The 20,968-nt window shown below is 46.8% G+C and overlaps 1 protein-coding gene across 1 annotated transcript in view; it reads right to left on the reverse strand.

Moving 5' to 3' along the window:
* Window positions 1-20,968, reverse strand: part of ANKRD11 (ankyrin repeat domain containing 11) — a 240,009-nt gene that overhangs the window by 72,366 nt on the left and 146,675 nt on the right. The window lies entirely within an intron of this gene.

Below are 20,968 nucleotides of genomic sequence, written 5' to 3' on the forward strand. Positions count from 1 at the left end.
GATATATATATATATATATATATATATATATATATATATATATATCTATATATATATATATATATATATATATTTATTTTTTGTTTGTGTAATTTTTTAGTCCCAAATTTACAATTTCCACAAGAAGAATAAAAAAAAAGGAAAAAAAAGTCCTTGATGTGTTACACAATTTCTCTTTTGCGGAGCCCCTAAGTGCCAGAAGAGCAGAAACACCCTCAAGTTACCACATTTTAGAAATTACACCCCTCTGAGAATTTATTTACAGTTGCAGTTGCAACACCAATTTTAATCGCTGAAAAAAACCCATGGAGTCAAACGCAGTGAATGTTGCACAATTCAAAATTGTAAATAAGTCCTTGTCGTGCCCCGTACATTGTAGTGCCCGTACATTGAGCCCATCTCGTGCTTCTGTAGACACACCCCATAAAATAAGCAGGCTCTCCTCACTACAACAATTCCAAACATGTGGAGCATTGGAGAGCACAGATTTTGCAGTTTATTGTTTTAGGGGGTTTTTTTGAGCAATTTATTTATTTTACTCACTTGTATAGTGCCATTAATGCCACAGACCTTTACAGAACTGATCATCACTGCCCTCATTAGCCTCAATCTAAATTCCCTATCAGGCGGCCTTTGGAGTGTAGGGTAAACCAGAGAGAACGTGCAAACTCCTTGCAGATGTTTCCTCGGTGGGATTTGAACCCAGGACCCCAGAGCTGCAAAGGCAACAGTGTCAACAACTGAGCCACTGTCCTGCCGCGCATTTCCAGAGCCTTTGTGCTACCAGTAACGTGGAAGCCCCCTATATTTCTGTTAGTGGATAATGGACCTGGGTGGGGGACTTGTGTTTTTGTGGGTTGACTGGATTATTATTTGGGGTAAAGAACATGTTAGATCAGTTCACATTTATCCTGTGCTCTATGCTGAGAACTTACATTAAGGTTTTGCTACATCTCCGAAATACATGATTCAGGTGAAACCCCCGACGTATCCATTCACTATTGAAGCAGCAGAGATACTCCAGACTCTGAAAAAGGACACTGCTAAGCAGAGGCCAAAACAAAAGTTGGGGGGAGGCATAGTTTTTTTGCATATAGTTTTTATTTTAAAAAGTGTTTACAATTGTTTTTGCATTGCCGTATTCTGAGATACAGCTTTTTTTGGCTGACGGAGCTGAACAGCGGCTTGTTTGAAGGACAAGATAAGGTTTTCACGGATGCCATGTTTATACCAGGGGCTGCTGACAAATGTTTGGCTTTGTGATCTTTTTTGTTTCTATGGTAACAAAAGTTACATCACATGAAAGTCTTGTGTGTCTAATAAAGGTTTTCAAAATTTTGTGTTTGTTGTTTATGGCAACAGTGTTCTACGCATGCGGGAAAACAAAATAGAGTCAGATGCGATATTCACAGCAACTGAGAGCAGAGGGGGGATAAAATTCTTGTTTCTGCAAGGAAAGTCCGCGGCGGATATTCATGGTGATATGTCGCAGACATTGGGGGATCAATGGCCTTCATTTTCCAGTTAAGAACTGGGTTGCCAAATTTAAAACGAGCCACTTCAGCACCAATGATGAGGAACGTCCTGGACGCCCGAGAGTGGTTGTTCCGGAGATAGTACATGCTGGGCACAACCTCATACTGGAGAATCAACGAATTTCAGCTAAAGCAATAGCAGACATCATGGGGATTTCCAGTGAACGCGTTTGTGTCATTATCCATGAACATTTGGACACGAGGAAGCGATCTGCAAAGTGGGTCCCATGCTGCTAGTGGACTACCTTCAAAAGAGTTCCATCATCAATGCAAGGTATTATATTGAATTTTTGGACCAATTGAAGGCAGATTTGAAGGCCAAAAGGCACCACAAGCTGTCCAAAAGGAACCTTGTTCCTGCAAAACAACGCCTCCGCTCACACTGCACAAGCGACCACGGCAAAACTGGCAGAGCTGGGCTTCCAGCTGGTTGACCAACCACCTTATTCACCAGATCTAGCTCCCTCCAACTATCATTTGTTTCCAAACCTGAACCTCAAGGGTACCAAATTTCACACCATTTCTGATGCCATGGCTGCTACGGTTGCCTTGTTTGAGGCCAAAGCGAAATCCTTTTTTGCTAGGCTTACAGAACACCAATGTAAGAAGTGTGTTGTCATCAGTGGAGAGTATGTGGAATAAATGGAAAGTTTCATCCTCTCTCGTTTCTTTCTGGGTAAAGTCAAAGATTTATCAGCAGCCTCTCGCATATGACTTTTTGAACGCTTTTTAATAAATACTTGTTCGTCAACAGTATGATGAAGAAGGGATTTTTTTTCCCAGTGTTTACTGATTGTATTAACTAGTGACAATTTTATAGATTGGGTTGTTCCGGACATGGCGATACCAAATGTATGCGTTTTTGTAGTTTATGTACAAGAAGAAAAAAAAAATGTTTTTTTTTCAGATTTTTACAATTTTCACACTTTTTTTTTAAAGCTTAGTCCCTATATGGGACAAACTGCAATACATTATACCTGCCAGTATTACAAGGAGTCCATGCTCGTGGCAGGGTTTAAGACAAGTGTAACCAGGTAACCTGGAGGTCGTCATTTGACCTTAGGTTACCAAGGCAATGATCTGGACCTGGTGATAATGTCCCGATCGGGTGGGAGAGGGAGCGCCCTTCACTATTTATTTCAGAATTTAGGGGGTTGAACAGACAGGTCTTCAGTCATCACTGAAGCTGATCTCCCGGTGGCTATTGCATGGACACAGCTTTGGTGCGTGCATGATCACCAGGTCGTACCAATAAGTCAAATTGTGAGAACGCACCACAAAATAGGATGTATCGGTATGTCCAATGTCAGAAAGGAGTTAATATGTAGCCGCTTCTTTCTCAAGGGATCAAAAGTAAATTTGACAATGATCTCAAAAGCATTTGAATGGGCGGCATCACTAATCCACCATAAGGTCAAAAAGGTCTGGAACGGATTCCAGGTGCGGCATTTGCATTTTGAAGCTGTTGCTGTGAACTCAACATGTGGTCAGAGGAGCGCTCAATAGAAGAGAAATCGAGTATCAGCTTGGGGGGGGGGGGGGGGATTAAAGCAGCACTCTGGTGAGCTCCAGAGCGGCGGTCGCCGCAAGGTGCAACTCCAGAGCGGGGGTCGCCGCAAGGTGCAACTCCAGAGCGGGGGTCGCCGCAAGGTGCAACTCCAGAGCGGGGGTCGCCGCAAGGTGCAACTCCAGAGCGGGGGTCGCCGCAAGGTGCAACTCCAGAGCGGGGGTCGCCGCAAGGTGCAACTATAGAGGGGTCACCACAGGGGGGGGGCAAAACATTAATCTGCCTTAAAAATAGAAAGGCCAGATTAGGCTTTGCCAAAAAGACAGCTAAAGAAGCCGTCCGGTTCTGGAGAACCAGTAGAGGACACATGAGCCCAAGATCAACCTGTACTAAAGTGATGGGAAATAAAAGTCTGGAAAAGGCTTGGTCCAGAACATAGCACGTTCCTAACACATGGAGGCAGTGCGATGGCTGGAAATGCAGGGCTAACATTGACCCTGGGGAACTAGTGTTATTGATTAGGTGACTGAAGACCGAAGAAGTCAGATTAATACAGAAGTGTACAAGGCGAGACTTTCTGTATTTGGTTGAATCTGACCAGAAGGGTTGGTTGGACGGCGCTTCAGACAGATTGATAACCCAAAACATCCTGCAAAATGCAAAAGTGGAATATTCTGCAATGGCCGAGTCCTCACCAGATCTCAGCCCCATCGAGTTGCATTTTACAGGATTAAGACAAAACTTAAAGGGAACCTGTCAGCAGAAATTTTGCTTTAATCCTAAAAGTTTCCCCTTCTGCAGCTCCTGGGCTGCATTCTAGCAAGGTTCCTATGGTTTTTGTGCCCCCTTTTAGACCAAATTAAATACTTTATAAAGTTGTACCTTTTGGTATGCAAATCTTCTAAATTATCCATGGGGGCGGGCTGTCTGGTGTCCGTTACTGTCCCTCCTGCCGATTTACGCCGTCCCCCAACGTTCAACTTCATACCTCAGGACGCCGCCCAGTGCTCCCGAGGTCCCGCGCATGCGCCGTGCGACTGTACACTGTGTGCACAGTGTGACCGCTGGTTACGTGTTGCGCAGGCACGAGATTATGGGCGGCGCTGTGATTGTCATCAGCAAGTGCCCGCCCATAATCTTGTGCCCGCGCTTTCCCCTCTGCCTCCAGCGTACTGCGCAAGCGCTGGCCAGATGACCCATCGTCACCTCTTTCCCATCTTGCCCTGGAGAAGGAAATAGATGTGAGCAGCGGAGCAGGATACCACCGGTTACGAGAGGTGACATCGGGTAATCTGGCCAGCGCTTGCGCAGAACGCTGGAGGCAGAGGGGAAAGGGCGTGCACGAGATTATGGGAGGGCACTTGCTGATGACAATCACAGCGCCGCCCATAATCTCGTGCCTGCGCAACACGTCACCAGCGGTCACACTGTGCACACAGTGCACAGTCTCGGTACAGTCGCACGGCGCATGCGCAGGACCTCGGACGCACTGGGCGGCGTCCTGAGGTATGAAATGGAACGTTGGGGGACGGCGTAAATCGGCAGGAGGGACAGTAACGGATACCAGACAGCCCGCCCCCATGGATAATTTAGAAGATTTGCATACCAAAAGGTGCAACTTTATAAAGTATTTAATTTGGTCTAAAAGGGGGCAAAAACTATAGGAACCTTGCTAGAATGCAGCCCAGGAGCTGCAGAAGGGGAAACTTAGGTTTAGAGCAAAATTTCTGCTGCCGGGTCCCTTTAAGGCAGAAAAACCAAGAAACAAGAAACAACTGAAGCCACTGCAGTAAATGCGGCAAAGCCTTACACGAAGAAACCAGCGATGGTGATGTCCATGGCAGAAAGATTTCATGCAGTTCCTGCCTGGAAAGGATTCTCTACAAAACTGTTAATGAACATATAATGGATGGTAAAATTCATTTGGCCAATTACTTTCGAGCCTCTGAAATAAGGAGGCTTTGTAGAAAAAATATTTCAATTGCTAAAATGTTCCGCAGGATATTTTGTTAAACCCCTTTAAGTAAACCTGAACGTCTCCACTTCACATAGCATCTCAGCTGTTTCACTTTAAATCTAAAATAGTGTCATGCAGAGCTGAAATCATGAGGATTCAGGTGACTGTCCAAAACTTACTGGACCTAACTGAATGTAGGGTGCCGATGTATGATAGCAGAGCCCGCACTGTACTCAGAAGAAGCTGGAAGTGATACACAGCTGGCATAATCAGCAGCAGCTCTGGTTGCTGCTGTTTATCCACCACTGTCAATCACCGACAGTAAATAAGATTGCCAATGCATTTGCAGAACGTTTCACAAAAATAAAAATCACGTCAACATGTTACAAGAAACTATGTATTATGGTGATATACTGTATAAACGATATCTGTCAAGTTCTACCATACCCTAATACATCCCTTCCCACCAAGGTACTGCAAAAGACTATCTCAGTCATGCTGGCAATCAGAGGCTGTTCACATTACATGCCCATCTGAACTAACACACTTGGAAGGCATTGATGAGGCTATAGCTAGAGATAGGAAGCATGGTGGCTCAGTGGTTAGCGCCGCACTCTTGCAGCGCTGAGGTTCTAGGTTCAAATCCAACCAATATCTGCAGGGAGTGTGTATGTTCTCCCAGTGTTCGCTTGGATTTCCTCTGGGGTCTCCAATTTGCTCTCACACTCCAAAGACCTACAGATCGGGAATTTAGATTGTGAGCCCCAATGGGGAACGAAGGACAAGGCTGCTGTATGTAAAGCGCGGCGGAATGTTAGCGCCATATAAAAATATAGAATATTTTTTATATCTATACATCTATACACACACACTCAAACACACAACCATATATTATATGAGATTCAGCATTTTACAGTACGAGAATAAGCAGTGAGATTTCTAAAATCCTGTGTGAACACATTATTGCCCCCCTCATCACATGTTTAGCCCCGCTGCGTTCTTGTCATGATGCAGCATATAGATTCTTTCAGCGTTTTGTGCGCAGCCTTTCACCCACTTAAATGAAGAGTGAACACTTTAAAAAAAATGCATGTAAAAAGGTGACAAAAACAAGCATCTTGTAAGCGGTGTTTTACATGAAGACAGATTTGGTTTTTTTTTATAAAAGAAAAAAAATAAAATAAATCGAGATAGCCTATGGGCCCGTACCGTGTTATTCCTAAAATAACACCTCCCTCCAAAAATAAGCCCCATCAGGGAATTTTAAACATTTTTAGAGCAAGGCTTAAATATAAGCTCTCCCCCGAAAATAATCCCTAGTCACGGTACAATAATGAAGTGTCCGTGCATCTAAAAAAGTGAAAGATACTGCAGGATACTTCATTATAGAAATCGGGCACCCCGCAATCACACTGACCAGACGCTGAGCGGCAGGACCTGTAGCAATCGCACCCCCGCACACTTCACACACAATCATACATCACACACAATCAGCCTTCAGATCGCTCACACACTCACCACATCCAGCGATACCGATCCTGAGAAGCCGTGTGGTGGAGCGCAAAGACCTGGGACACGTGACTTCCTCCCATCCCTGCGGCCAGGGTAGATGCTATAATGTACGGGCTCCTGACAGGTATAACCTAACGGACGCACCCTGTATCGCTGGATGGATGGACGGCGCGCGTGAGTGTGTCCAGCAGCATGAGGCAGCGTTCAGCATATTTGCTGGCAGCGGCTGCCGGAGATCACAGGGAGGACTTCGGAGTCACTCAGCCATCCGGGGTCTGGTAATACGAGTTTCCTGGGAAGTGTGTGTGTGTGTGTGTGTGTGTGTGTGTGTGTGTGTGTGTGTGTGTGTGTGTGGTAAATTTACCCCCAACCGTGTTTCTCCAAGAATACCTCCTCCAAAAAATAAGCCCTAGCGTTTATTTAGGGGCAAAAAAAAAAAAAAAAAAAAAAAAAGTATAAGACTGTCTTATTTCTGGAAAAACACGGTACCTGATGGACTGACCGTAAATGTTAGGACCTTACATATTTCCAGCACTGTAGAGATATTGTCCAGGGGAACGGAAAGGGTTTGGTATAAGTAATGTGGACAGCAAAATTAGACTTTGCATTTTGTAAAGTTGCATATAAATGCTAGTCAATTACACAAACAGAACAGACACCCCCCCCCCCCCTCACCCCCCCCAAAATAAAATGCAATGTGATTCCAAAGGGACAAAATTGGACCCCTGGATGGGTGGGATGGTAGCGCTGTGTGCCCGGATTCCGGCTGAATATACACAGTGCCTTCTGGAGGGCGCAGGCTCCACAAGGATTAGCAGGGTATATTGTTCTGCAGGACACATGATTGCGGTAGGACAAGACTCTGTATTCTGAGCCGGTGTACAGCATCTTCATGGTGCCTTTAATCTTGACACCGCTATTATTTCTCTTCTAGGTAAGTGCTGCACGCCGACGTGGAATGACAAAAGGCTGCGCAGGCCGGGCGGTGTTGCCAGGAAACAAGGTCAGGAATAAAAACACGGTTTCAACAAACATTCAGGTACATGTTGTAACGAGACCTGAACCGCTGCTGGGAACAAGGAAAAAATTAAAAGCAATTTATATTTTTTTTTTGCATTTTTTTTTTTTTTTTGGAACGTCCCTAGTAAAAGAAAAAACACTTTAATAAAAAATAAAGATAGAAGGTTCAACTTTTCAGCCACTGAATGCATGTAAGAGTTTATACGGCATCAACAAATCCGTATCCATGGGGTCTGTATGGAGAGTCTCCCCCATGTGAATTTGCAAAAAGACGTTTGAACGAGCGCCATATTACGGATGTGATGACTTGTAATGTGACTTGTGTGTGATCCAATTATTTACATTGTTGCACATTTTTCAGGGAACTGTTACTAAACATCACAAGTGAAAAAAATTTAAAAAAAAGTCACCCGTCAGCCACGTTTAAGAAAAGGGATCACTGCAAGTAGAATTGGGAACGACAGCAAATAAGATTTCAGGGTTTCAGTCTGGAATACGGGTAAAATCAGACGCAATAAAAGGCCAAGCTTGTCTAGGGGAATTTATTTCAAAGGGAGCAAAAACGGAGGATCTATCTACAGCCAATATATAAAAACACTTTTTCCCCTGGCATCAACAGTAATGCAGTTTGGGATGTGTCATGTCGCCCATTACACATGCACGGGGCAGAGGAGTCTGGCTTTAGTCCAGTGATCGGCTGTGTGTGACCTTGAATAGGACGTTTCAGCTTTATGCTGAGGAAGAAGAATACAAAAAAAAAAAAAAAAAGTATTACAAAGTCAATAACTCATCAGTTGCCACTTTTTGCAGAAAAGGACCAGAAAAGTAAGAAAAATCAGTAATGTTTACAAATCTGCATCCATAACATGCACCTCTACAGCAGAATGGCGCCCCCAACTGTCCCCATTAAGGGGTTGGTGAACGGCGCCCCCAACCGTCCCCACTAGCGGGTTGGTGGTGGATTAATAAATCAAGCAACAACATAAACCTTGTAACACGTCACATATGCACCGGTCATTATAAAAAACGACAGCAAAAACAGTGAATGCAGCAGCTAGCCGCGCACATGCCCCTGCATATTACAACCCGTTGCCCGGCAACTGCAGCGTACGGATCGTCTCACCATGGGGGTGGGCTCCAGTATTTCCTGCCAGAGCTGCAGGTTGTCATCATTGATTTTTTTTTTTTTTTTTTGCTGCAACCAATACATTAAATACTGTTTAACAGTTAACAGGCCGGAGCCAGGACAGACGTGCAGCAGCAGTATATGGAGGATTCCTGTGGATAAAAGCTTATGCACAATATCCATCTCGTCATTAGAGTACATCTGTCGAGCAAATGTGAACTGAAAACCTCATGACTTATCCATATAAATAAGACCAGGTTCACACAGAGCTATCCAAAGGAAAACCGGAAATCCCATTGGAGCCATTTACTTGTGAATCTTGTTGATTTTTTGGAGCAGAATTTCTCCCGATCCTAACACATTGCGTGCACGTACCCTGATGAGGCCGACTGAGTGACTTTGGTCCGGACAGGATTCCGGTTTTCCCCCAGAAGTGGACAAAAATGAGATCTTAAAAGGGAACCTGTCACCAGTTTTTTTCCCTATTAAACCAAAAATATCACCTTCTGCAGCTCCTGGGCTGCATTCTAGGAAGGTGCACCTTGTTGCTGACCCCCTTGCAGACCCCTAAAAGGTCTTTATAAAACCTTACCGTTTCCTATGCAAATGAGTTTGGTTGGCCAGATGGGCGGGCTATAATGTGGCTCCTGTCCCCCCAGTCATGATTTACATGGATGCTGCTGCTGGAGTCTCGCGCAGGCGCATTTCGCTGTGCCCCCTATCGCGGGGTGAGCATAAAGTATCGCGAGCCTCGGTGAAGTTGCTGTGCCGGCATGAGATTATGGGCGGCGCTGTGTATGACCTAATCATCCTCGTACCCACCCATAATCTCGCGCCTGCGCAACTACATCACCGGCTCTCGAGTGAGGGAGACTTTATGCTCAGCCCCGCGATAGGGGCACAGCAAAATGCGCCTGCGCGAGACTCCAGCAACGTGGGGCGGATCATCCATGTAAATCATGATTGGGGGACAGGAGCTGAATTAGAGCCAAACTCATTTGCAGAGGAAACAGTAAGATTTTATAAAGTTTTTAGGGGTCTGCAAGGGGGGGCCAGCAACAAGGTGCACCTTCCTAGAATGCAGCCAAGGGGCTGCAGAAGGTGATATTTTTGGTTTAATAGGGAAAAATCTGGTGACCGGTTCCCTTTAAATGCAAGTTGCATCTGTTCTTATGCTTTAGTGATGTACACCAGCCAGAGGGAGGCCAAAAAGACACGGCTCTGGCCTCCATCAGGTGATCAATACCTCCAGATAGGGACCTTTTTTGGTGTACGTGCTAAATAGACGGCAAGGAAAGTGTTGTGATCTCAGTTTAACGCTTATTCCTAATGATTACAGCCCCCCAGTGATCCAGACAATAAGGGGATCTAGGACTAGTAGAGCTCCACCATTCGTTGTCTATGGTAGCGCTGTGCATGGCTTTCTCCAGGAATCTTGCGATAGCCGGGGTTGAGTTACTTATTTTGGGAATACTATACTTTGTATTGTGCAGGTAGCACTTTAGTGTTCACCACACATTTATACATTGAAACTTCCAGCATGGTGCGGCTCCTCGGCAGGACTATCCCACATTCACTAAAGCCGCTTACACCCCCAGGACGTCAGATGGAGCACGCCGCAGACATGAAGTTCACCACGAGGGGAGAAAGCTCAAATTCAGTCACAATACGTTACATTTAGACACAAGAATTGCAGCAATATGCTGAACACACAGTATCATTTTAATCTCTTCATGGGGGACAACTACAAGAACAATGCACGCGAACACAAGGGCTGCCAGCAATATGGCAAGTAGATAATCTTATTAAGGTCAGACTCCACCCCATGGGAAAATTGCATGGAGGCATTTCAATCCCAACCCCCCCCTCCCCAGACATCTGCCGTGCATAACTAGGCTCTATGCTCAACAGACCTGTTTGACAGGGAGGAGAAAATGACTACAGCGAGTATGATGAAACAGGGCTGCAAATTCCTGCTCTCTACGAGCTCACAAGACATTGCACGTGGCCGACAACCACATTACATGCTCGTCAGGGTTTAGATGGGAAAACACCGCTGTGGAAGGAGAAAGTGATTGATAACCCTAACCGGTCACTCTGGTTGCAGGGTGGTCGGTAACCAAGACAACGAGCTGTATACAATTACAATCTGGCCTCGGGGTAAATTGCAAAGTTGCTGGTTTTTATAAGTCCATGAATTTAAAGTGAACTTGTCAGGTGCAATCTACACTCAGAAGCACGAGCCGTTCTGGGTGCATATTGCTAATCCCTGCCTAACTGTCCCTTCATGTAGTAGCATACATAAGGAGTATTTCTAAAGATCCTTTATGATATGCTAATGAGCGCAGGGACTAGTCACAAGGGCGTTAGCATGCACACGGCCTAGCGCCATCAGCAGTGACGCACGTACATGTGTATTGGCACCACATCAGACGCCGGGCAGTGCGCATGATCAGAAGTCACCGCACTTCCAGTCGTGCACATTAGACCTCTCTAAAGCCAGGACACATACACACGTGACTGGTCGTGCGGTGACTTCTGATGATGCGCACTGCCCAGCGTCTGTTGCGGTGACAACGGACACCGGTACGTGCGCTGATAACGCTAGGCAAAAGGGCATTGGACCAGCATGTTAGCAGGTCTGTGAGTGTGCTTACATGTCAAGAGGGCGTAATGAGGGCAGGAGCTAACACCCTTGCGACTAGTCCCTGCGCTCATTAGCATATCATAATGGATCATTAGAAATACTTTTTCTAAAGATCTTTTTACGTATGTTACTAAATACAGGGACGGTCAGACAGGGATTAGAAATATGTACCCAGAGCTGCTCATGGTTCTGTGTGCATATTGCACCTGACAGGTTCCCTTTGAAAGGGAACCAGTCACCAGATTTGGTGACTATAAGCTGCGGCACCAATCAGTGGGCTCTTACATACAGCATGTTAGAATATTGTATATAAGAGCCCAGGTCGCTTTGTATAACATGAAACTAATTTTATAATACTCACCTAATGGGTGGTGCACGGTGCAGACCGGTCGGATGGGTGTCTCCGTTCTCCGGGTCCGACACCTCCTCTTTCGGCCATCTTTGTCCTCCTTCTGAAGCCTGGGTGCCTAACATGTCCTACGTCATGCATATTAGCCGGCATTGAGGTCCCGTGCAGGCGCACTACAATACTTTGATCTGCCCTACTTAGGGCAGATCAAAGTGCGCCTGCGCAGTATCTCAATGCCGGCTAGTGTGCAAGCCTTCTACTCGCGTTAGGCACCCAGGCAGGGCCGGCGTCAGCACCCGGCAAACGCCGGGGCCTTTGAGAGCCGGGGGGCCCACTCTGCCTCGTCAGTCCTGCTGTCCCTTGGCCGGGGCCCACTCGCCTTTACAGTTCTGCTGCCCCGGGCAGAGTTCCAGGGACCGCAGTCCTCGGCAGCAATGTGCAGTGCCGTCCCTTTAAGGCACGCAGACATCCTGGTTTGAACTTCATCTGTGGGCGGAGCTACCGCCTGCGCAGTCCCACAGATGGAGGCGAGCTTCTGTCCGGCGCTATGTGGGCCCCCTCTCCACCGTGACCTAAGCGGGTAAGTGCCCTCCCCGCCTCCTGATTATGGGCCCCGGTGAGCTGCTTCTACCCCCTGGATGTATCCCCTGCCAATCCCCCCCACCCCTCCCCGGTGCTGCATGTGCTGGCTCCGCAGGGCAGAGAGTGCGGGCCCCGCAGAGCCGCGGGTGCGGGCCCCGCAGACCAGCAGAGTTGTGTGTTTGTCTGTATGCAGCAGAGTTGTGTGTCTGTCTGTCTGCAAGTGTATATGACTGTATAGATTTGTCTGTTTATATGTATTTTTGTGAGTTTGTCTTTAAATATGTATATGTACGTGTTCGTATCGGTGTCTGTGTGGATGGGGCCCACTGGGACTCTTCCGCCCGGGGCCCACAAAAACCTGGAGCCGGCCCTGCACCCAGGCTTCAGAAGGAGGACAAAGCTGGCCGAAAGAGGCGGCGCCAGACCCAGAGACATCCATCCGACCGGTCTGCACCGCTTGTTAGGTGAGTAGATTTTCATGTTCTACACAGTGGCCTGGGCTCTTATATACAACATGTTAGAATGCTGTATATAAGAGCCCACTGGTGGTGGCCGCAGCTTATAGGCCACAAATCTAGTGACCGGTTCCCTTTAAGACAACTTTTAAAAGAGAAGAGAAAATCAATACACAAACTATGTAAGTCTTGTTTCATTACATTTGCATGGTGCTAACCTGCATAATGATTGCAGACTTGGCCCAGGTTATGTGAAGGTAAGCAGCAAGCTAATGTCTCCAATTGTATAATCCAGAAGAGCTCTTAATACTTCTTGCATAGAACATGAAACTATGGCCCTATTCAGATACATGGTCCGTATACAGACAGACTGCGGGTCTCCGGACCAGAACTTACAGTCTCAAGATATATGAAGCCATTAGTTCAGGTCAGGTGTGCACAGAACGTGAAACATTGACGTCTTAATAGGGCCTATGAGATAATCATTTAAATCCTACAACAGCGACATAGTCAGGGTATCAGTGTACCTAATAAAGGGATCAATGCACTGTATCTTCACCGCAACATCTCCTGCAAATAACGTGGGATCAAACCTCAGGCACTAGCAAACAAGTGGCCAGAAAAATAAAATATAGAAATTGCTATTCTTCTAAGCACTCAGCTTCCATGAAAACTGGTAATTTTTATTCTGATCAGATCCTGCAGACAGTCTGCGCAGGCCGTGTAGGTGTCACTCATACACAGGCCGCAGAACGGTTTACAAATCCAGTGCAGACGCCTACTTAAGACTATAGCCACGTCATGGTGCTAATGGTCATTCACACCAGTCATCAGCTCATAAAGAGACAGAACATTGCTCACCGCCTAATAGAAAAAAAAACAAAAAAAAAAAAAAAACACAACAATCTTGTTACTAGAAGGATCATTCTTCAGATGAAACGCAGTGATGGGCGAGCACTAAAATGCTCGGTACACGAAACGAGCAAATATCAAACTGCTCGTCTCAAATTACTAGTGTAATAGAAGTCGATGGGAAACTCCAGCAGGATTCTGGCAGACCCTCCCAGGAGGTCTGAGGGGGCAGTGAAATCCCTGAAATGGATGAAAAGTGTTCAAATGGAAAGGGAACAATAGGAAAGACTCCAGGACACATCTGACTCCCAGGACGCTGCTGGGGACAATGTTGTCAGAGTATTTCGCCACTTTTATGGGCAGACCATAAGACATATCAAACCGAAGAGAACATGGATTTTAGAGGAAAAACTATTAGGAAACATTCTCTCTTGTATAACTACTTTTATATAAAGCAAATTTACATAGACTAAGGAGTGGAGGAGTATTTTTTTTCTCTCTGTTTACACAAAGCATTTTTGCACTTATTACTTTCAATGGTGAAAAAAAGAAAACCACTGCAAAAACTGGGCGGCACGGTGGCTCAGTGGTTAGCACTGCAGTCTTGCGGCGCTGGGGTCCTAGGTTCAAATCCCACCAAGGACACCATCTGCAAGGAGTTTGTATGTTCTGCCCGTGTTTGCGTGGGTTTCCTCCGGGTTCTCCGGTTTCCTCCCACACTTGAAAGACATACAGATAGGGACTCTAGATTGTGAGCCCCAATGGGGACAGTGTTGCCAATGTATGTAAAGCGCTGCAGAATATGTTAGTGCTATATAAATGAATAAAATTATTAATTAAAACGCTGAAAGATTGGACATGCTGCTCCTTAAAAAAAAGCAGTTTTGCTTTTTCACCCAAGAACAAAAAAAAAAAAAAAACAAAAAACAAAAAAAAGAAAAAACCAAACAGGAATCAGGTGCATGAGATTTCACATTTTTTTTTTGCATCTGTAAAGAGTGGGGCTCCTAGTGCATGCGCTTTACCAGTCTATGTGCAAGCCTGGGCTGCAAATAATTTAAATGAGGCACTCTAATACACCCTAGGACACAGAAAACATGTACATTTGGCCAACAAAGTCCTGGATTCAAGGCCACTACTCAGGGCACATTTGGCACAACAAGGACCTTCAGGCACCCGCAACAATTTTGCTCATGCTAAGGTGGGCGACAGTTCCTCCTGTGCCAGCTCAGGTCGTCAGGCAGACCCAAGTCTTCAAATACATTGAAGCAGGATTTTGGTTTTTTTTTTTTGTTTTGTTAAAAAAAAACAAAACAAAAAAAAACCACAATTTTCTGGGAGATCTTTGCAAATCCGAGGCGGAGGGGTGGCCAGAGGGGAAAAAAGTCTGGCAGGAGCACCCATATACGGTTAGTTTTGAGGCCAAGGGTTAGATGTTCTCCAGTATTGCGATTTAAAAAACTGCAGCCGATAAAATAAATAATTTGCAACCTGTGTCGTACTAAGATCAGCAGAAGCTTGACCACTAGTTGCCTTACCACCACCAGCAATGCCCAGGCTCGTCTTCAAAGCACCAAACTAGGTGAGGCGAACTCCTAGGTCCACAATCCGTGTCTGAAGGTGACACCAATGCCTCTTCACTTGTGCTATCACTTGCCGATCTTGCCCAGGAAGCAGGCGCGGATGCCTTCCATCCTTGCACATGTCGTTGCACATTCGTAAGCACCATCAGCAACGTTCTCCGATTCCTTGTCCCAGGGTAGAGTTCAGCTGTCCTTACCCCTGGGCTTGGAACAAACACCAGCCACCAACTCATCCACATGCCCAAACACAAACTGGCACATCTCCAGACTGCTTGACCTGGAAATGGTGCAGTTTAGGCTTGGACACCAAGGCTTTCTTCAACCTCATGGTTGTAGCCGTCCCTTTGTACTTGTTCCCCAGCCACTACTTGTGTGCTGTCCCCACCTTACACTAGCACGTGTCCCATGTCCCATATCATCACCTCTGCACTCACAAATGCAGTAACTGGGAAGGGCGACTTGGGCTACTTTCACACTTTCGTTGAACGGCATCCGTTGCATTGCGTTGTGTGATGCATGTGACTGATTCCTTACAAATAGTGTGATAATAAAGGCAAAGGATTCCTGGGAAATAACGCGTTGCTTTAAGTTTTCTAGCCGCGAGAGAGAGCGAGCCCATCATCACCGCACACGCAGGCACTACCGCACTCATCACCATCACACACATCCCGGCACTACCGCCCCCATCAATCCCCGCACACCAGGCACTACCGCACTCATCATCACCGCGCGCACAGGCATTACCTCAGTGACTGACATTCCCGCTGACATCGCGACTGCCTTGAGTTTCTGCGTGGAGCTCACAGGAGCAGCGGTGTTCTACTGTCGCTCCCGTCAGCTTCATGTAGCAGAGCTGGATGCGTCGCGGAACCTTGTGTGGATTACGCCGGACCTGGAGGGGTATTTGGGGATTTTAATAAAGTGGTGAAAGAGGGTGTTTTTTTCATCTTTTATTCCAAAAAGTATTTTTTCGGGTGTGTGTGTGAATTTATTTTCACTTACAGGTTAATCATGGAATGTGTCTCAGACGCCTGCCATGATTAACCTAGGACTTCGTGGCAGCTATGGGCTGCCATTAACTCCTTATTACCTCGATGGCCACCACACCAGGGCAATTCGGGATGAGCCAGGTAGAGTCCCGGGACTATCGCATCTAATGGATGTGGCAAATCCGGGCGGCTGCTGACTGATATTTTTAGGCTGGGGGGCTCCCCATAACGTGGGGCTCCCCATCCTGAGAATAGCAGCCTTCAGCCGTGTGGCTTTACCTTGGCTGGTTTCAAACTTTGGGGGACCGCAAGTCGTTTTTTTAATTTAATTATTTATTGTACTGATATAGACCCACCCACCAGCAGCAGTGATTGGTTGCAGTGAGACAGCTGTCACTCAGCGTGGGGGCGTGTAACTGCAACCAGTCATAGGCGCCGGTGGGTGGGGAAAGAAAGCAGGGAATACGAGATGGAGTAATGAGCAGCCGGCATTTTCAAAAGCAGAAGCCGCCAGAGGAGTGCGACAGCCGTGCAGCGCCACGCTGGTGATCGGCGAGTATGAGAGAGGGGAGGGGGTGAGGGGGGAGACCAGGAGTGATTTAAATGATTTAGATCGTTCTACTGGATATGCTAAGCATGCTCAGTGGAACGTGATGGAATCAGTCAGCGGATTCCGCCGCTTAGTGGATTGCGGTGGAATATGCTGCCATAGACAATTAGACACCTTAGCGGATACTAACGACCCAAAAAACGCTACATGCAGCATTCCCTTCGCCCAATGCTGCGTCAGAATAACGACGCAGTGTCGTCCAGCGGGTGCAACGCAGACACTTTTATTGACGACGCACCGTAACGCAAGTCTATGGAAAATAGCGCAGTGCGTTAACGGACTACGCTATTCTCCATAGCGGCGGATTGCGCTGAACGAAAGAGTGAAAGCAGCCTTAACGACAGACACGTGGACAAGTGCTTGTGGAAATGGACACTACGTTTGCCTGACAACACACTAGGTGAATCTTTGAGGCTGTGACAGTCAGACTCTGGGGTGGGAAACGTGCTACAGACGCAGAGAATTGCAGGCTTTAGTACCATCAAAGGTTTACATCCACCTCCTACACCAGGTGCTGCATACCCTACCACCGCCTCTATTTTTGAATTGTAGGTTCAGAGCATGTTGTCCAAATCAGTTGCAAGCTGTAAGCAATGCACCACTGCTTCGGTGTAGTGGCAACAGGCTCTGCTGCACCTAATTTCTTTAGGTGATAAAACAGCACACTGCCAGAGTTTCTGAAAGATATAACAGAGGAGACAGAACTGTCAGGGTATGTGCGCACGTTTCTTTTTACCTGCTTTTTACCTGCGTTTTTGCTGCTTTTTCTTCTGCGCTGTTTAATGGCAAAATGGTTGTGTTCTGCTTTTCAAGCAAAGTCTATGGGAATTTGGGTTTCTTGTCCGCACTATGCAGTTCAAACTGCAGCCTTTTTGTTGCAGAACTTTGGTCAAAAACTCAGCTTTGCAGTGCAAAACCCAAATGGCAAAAACAATTGACATGTCAATTGTTTTTGCCATTTGGGTTTTGCAGTGCAAAGCTGAGTTTTTGACCAAAGTTCTGCAACAAAAAGGCTGCAGTTTGAACTGCATAGTGCGGACAAGAAACCCAAATTCCCATAGACTTTGCTTGAAAAGCAGAACACAACCATTTTGCCATTAAACAGCGCAGAAGAAAAAGCAGCAAAAAAGCAGGTAAAAAGCAACGTGCGCACATACCCTAACTCTCACCGCTTAATCTACAACCAGGAATGGTCGTGAGTGACAACCTGGTGGCCATGCCTGGCCGACCTGCTCAACTTACCAGGTTTGCCGCGAGTACGCCCACTTACGTTTCTCTGCCTTTCTCACGACGCGTGCATTTTGGCCAACACGGATTACTGGTTGCTCACCCTTCTCGACCCACACTACAAGGAGAACTTTCCATCTCTCCTTCCTGAGATGGAGGGGGCTAGCAAATTGGTGCAAGAAGCAGAAGACCCTAGTACAGGGGTCTCAAACACGCGGCCCATCAGGCTGCTTCGTGCAGCCCCAGGCCCGGCCCCTGTTCACTATCGCGGCCGATGCAGGGGCCGCAGCCACTGTCTGCACTTTGTTAGATGAGTGTTTGCTGGCGCTGCGTTCTCAGAGGCAAGGACTGTGCGCGCGCAGCGCAGGCAAAACAACCATCTGATCTGACGATCTGACATAAATCGCTGCCAGTGGCTGCGGCCCCTGCACCAGCCGCGATAGTCACCGGGGCACGGCCTGCAGAAAGCAAGAAGCAGAGGTGAGGAGCCGAGGGAACGCGGGACAGGTGAGAAGAATGGTGTTTTTTTATTTTTTGTGTATGTGAAGGATGGCACATTAACCCCTTAGCGACCTATGACTTACTGGGTACATCATGGCTCCCTGGTACTTAAGGATCAATGGCGTACCCAGTACGTCATGGTGAAATCGCGGCCCCGGTGGCTGCGATCGCTGTTTGCATTGCAAATCGCAAATACCTTAGATTCGGGGAGGAGGGGACCTCAGGAGGGGCGGTGTCTCCTCTCCGGACCTATGGAGGCTGTGATTGGCTGTGCGACGTTCGTCAGCCAATCACAGCCACTGTAATGTTTCAGTCATTGAAAATGGCTGTAACATTGAAATCCAGCCCTGATCAGTGCAGCTGTAGCACCGATCATTGGCTGGAGCTGGGTGACGTCACTTTCATCCGCCCCCAGCTCTGATTGGAGAGACCGGCCTTGTGACCGATCTGTCCAATCACTGTGGATCTGGGGCCAGAGACTGCTCTCCTCAGCTTCACCCAGGAATCTGTGGGTGGAAGCCGAGAGCGATCGGTAAATTATCACCTTTCACAGGCCGCCGCCACTGCCCCCCCCCACCCATTACTACAGGATGGGGATATTACTATAGAATGGGGACAGGGTGGGCACATGACTATAGGATGGGGACAGGGTGGGCACATGACTATATGATGGGGACAGGGTGGGCACATGACTATAGGATGGGGACAGGGTGGGCACATGACTATAGGATGGGGACAGGGTGGGCACATGACTATAGGATGGGGACAGGGTGGGCACATGACTATAGGATGGGGACAGGGTGGGCACATGACTACAGAATAGGGACAAGGTGGGCACATGACTATAGAATAGGGACAAGGTGGGCACATGTCTAGGATGGGGACAAGGTGGGCACATGACTACAGAATAGGGACAAGGTGGGCACATGTCTATAGCATGGGGGACAAGGTGGGCACATGACTATAGGATGGGGGACAAGGTGGGCACATGACTGCAGAATAGGGACAAGGTGGGCACATGACTATAGGATGGGGACATTGCTAAAAGATGGGGACATTACAAGGATGGGCATAATACTATTGGATGGGGACATTACTATAGAATAGGGACAAGGCTGGGGTCATTACTATAGGATGGGGACAAGGTGGACACATTACTATACGATGGGGAACATTACTAAAAGATGTTGGCCAAAATTTCTATATAGTGATAATTGTAATACTATTAGTTACAAGAAAGGGATAAAATGTAAAAAAAAAAAAAAAACAAAAAAAAAAAACAAAATAAGGCATGACTTTATCAAATTATTTTTTTTTAGATTTAACCAAAGAATGTGCACCTCTGTTATAATAAGCAAGTGAAAAATATTGAAAATCAGTCATCCAAAAGGTGTGTAAAAAATATATATATGGTACCAATAAAAATGTCACTTTGTCCTGCAAAGAATGCGGCCCCCCAAATTATTTGTTTCCTCTGTGCGGCCCATACACCCAGCCGAGTTTGAGACCCCTGCCCTAGTAGAACAATTTGTACAAACTAGTGTTGAGCGAGTATGCTTGTCACTACTCGGTACTCGCACGAGTATCACTGTACTCGGGCTACTCGGAGGGTACCGAGTAATTTTGCGATACTCGTGCTGTACTCGTGGTCTTCATGTTGGCGCTCTTTTTAGAGCCAGCCCTTATGCTGGGATTGGCTGGCAGACCACTGCAATGCCACAACCCTGTTACTTGTGGAATTGCAGTGATTGGCCGGCCCTCACAGCATGACCGTGCCTTTAGCCCGACACTTCCCCGCTCGGCTACGGCCCCTCCCGCACTCCACTCCGCGTGTATATATATATGCACGCTTACACACAAACGCACGTTTTTTTTTTTTAATTTACAGTTTTATGGTTTCTACATGCTGCCGGGGGTCATTTCACAAAAATACTTGGGTCTCCCAAAGGATAACATTGGGCTCGGTGCTCGGGCCGAGTACACGAGTATCTTGGGATGCTCGGCCCGAGCCTCGAACACCCGAGCTTTTTAGTACTCGCTCATCACTAGTACAAACCTTTGAATCCGACAATGCTAGCAGTAGAGGTCATGGTTCCTTGGGCAATCAAGGAGTAAAGATGAGGGAGACATCAGGTCCAAAAGAGGCAGGGGAACACTATCAAAGTCTGGGATAGTTGCATTAGAATCTCTCAGCCACTGATGGGCCGAGTACACTAAGGAGAGAAGAGATTATGAAGATGGTGAAGGAGTTCCTCCGGGATTCCTCTGTGCTGTACAACTTTTGGGTATCCAAGCTGGACACGTTTCATGAACTGTCCCTATCTGCTGTCGCTAACATTGAGTTAGCTCAGATTTTTAGTGCCACTGGAGACAACTGAAAATGCTGACTTCTCAAAAGTTACAAGGCCTGGATTAGCCTCAACTACTCAACCCCAGTAGATTATAGCTGTAGAACAAAGCCAAAACCAAAAATGTTTTTCCTGGTGTAGTCCCATGCACACCTTCCCACCCCAAGA

This window comes from Anomaloglossus baeobatrachus, chromosome 10, assembly GCF_048569485.1.
Source record: "Anomaloglossus baeobatrachus isolate aAnoBae1 chromosome 10, aAnoBae1.hap1, whole genome shotgun sequence".
Taxonomy (NCBI): Eukaryota; Metazoa; Chordata; class Amphibia; order Anura; family Aromobatidae; genus Anomaloglossus; species Anomaloglossus baeobatrachus.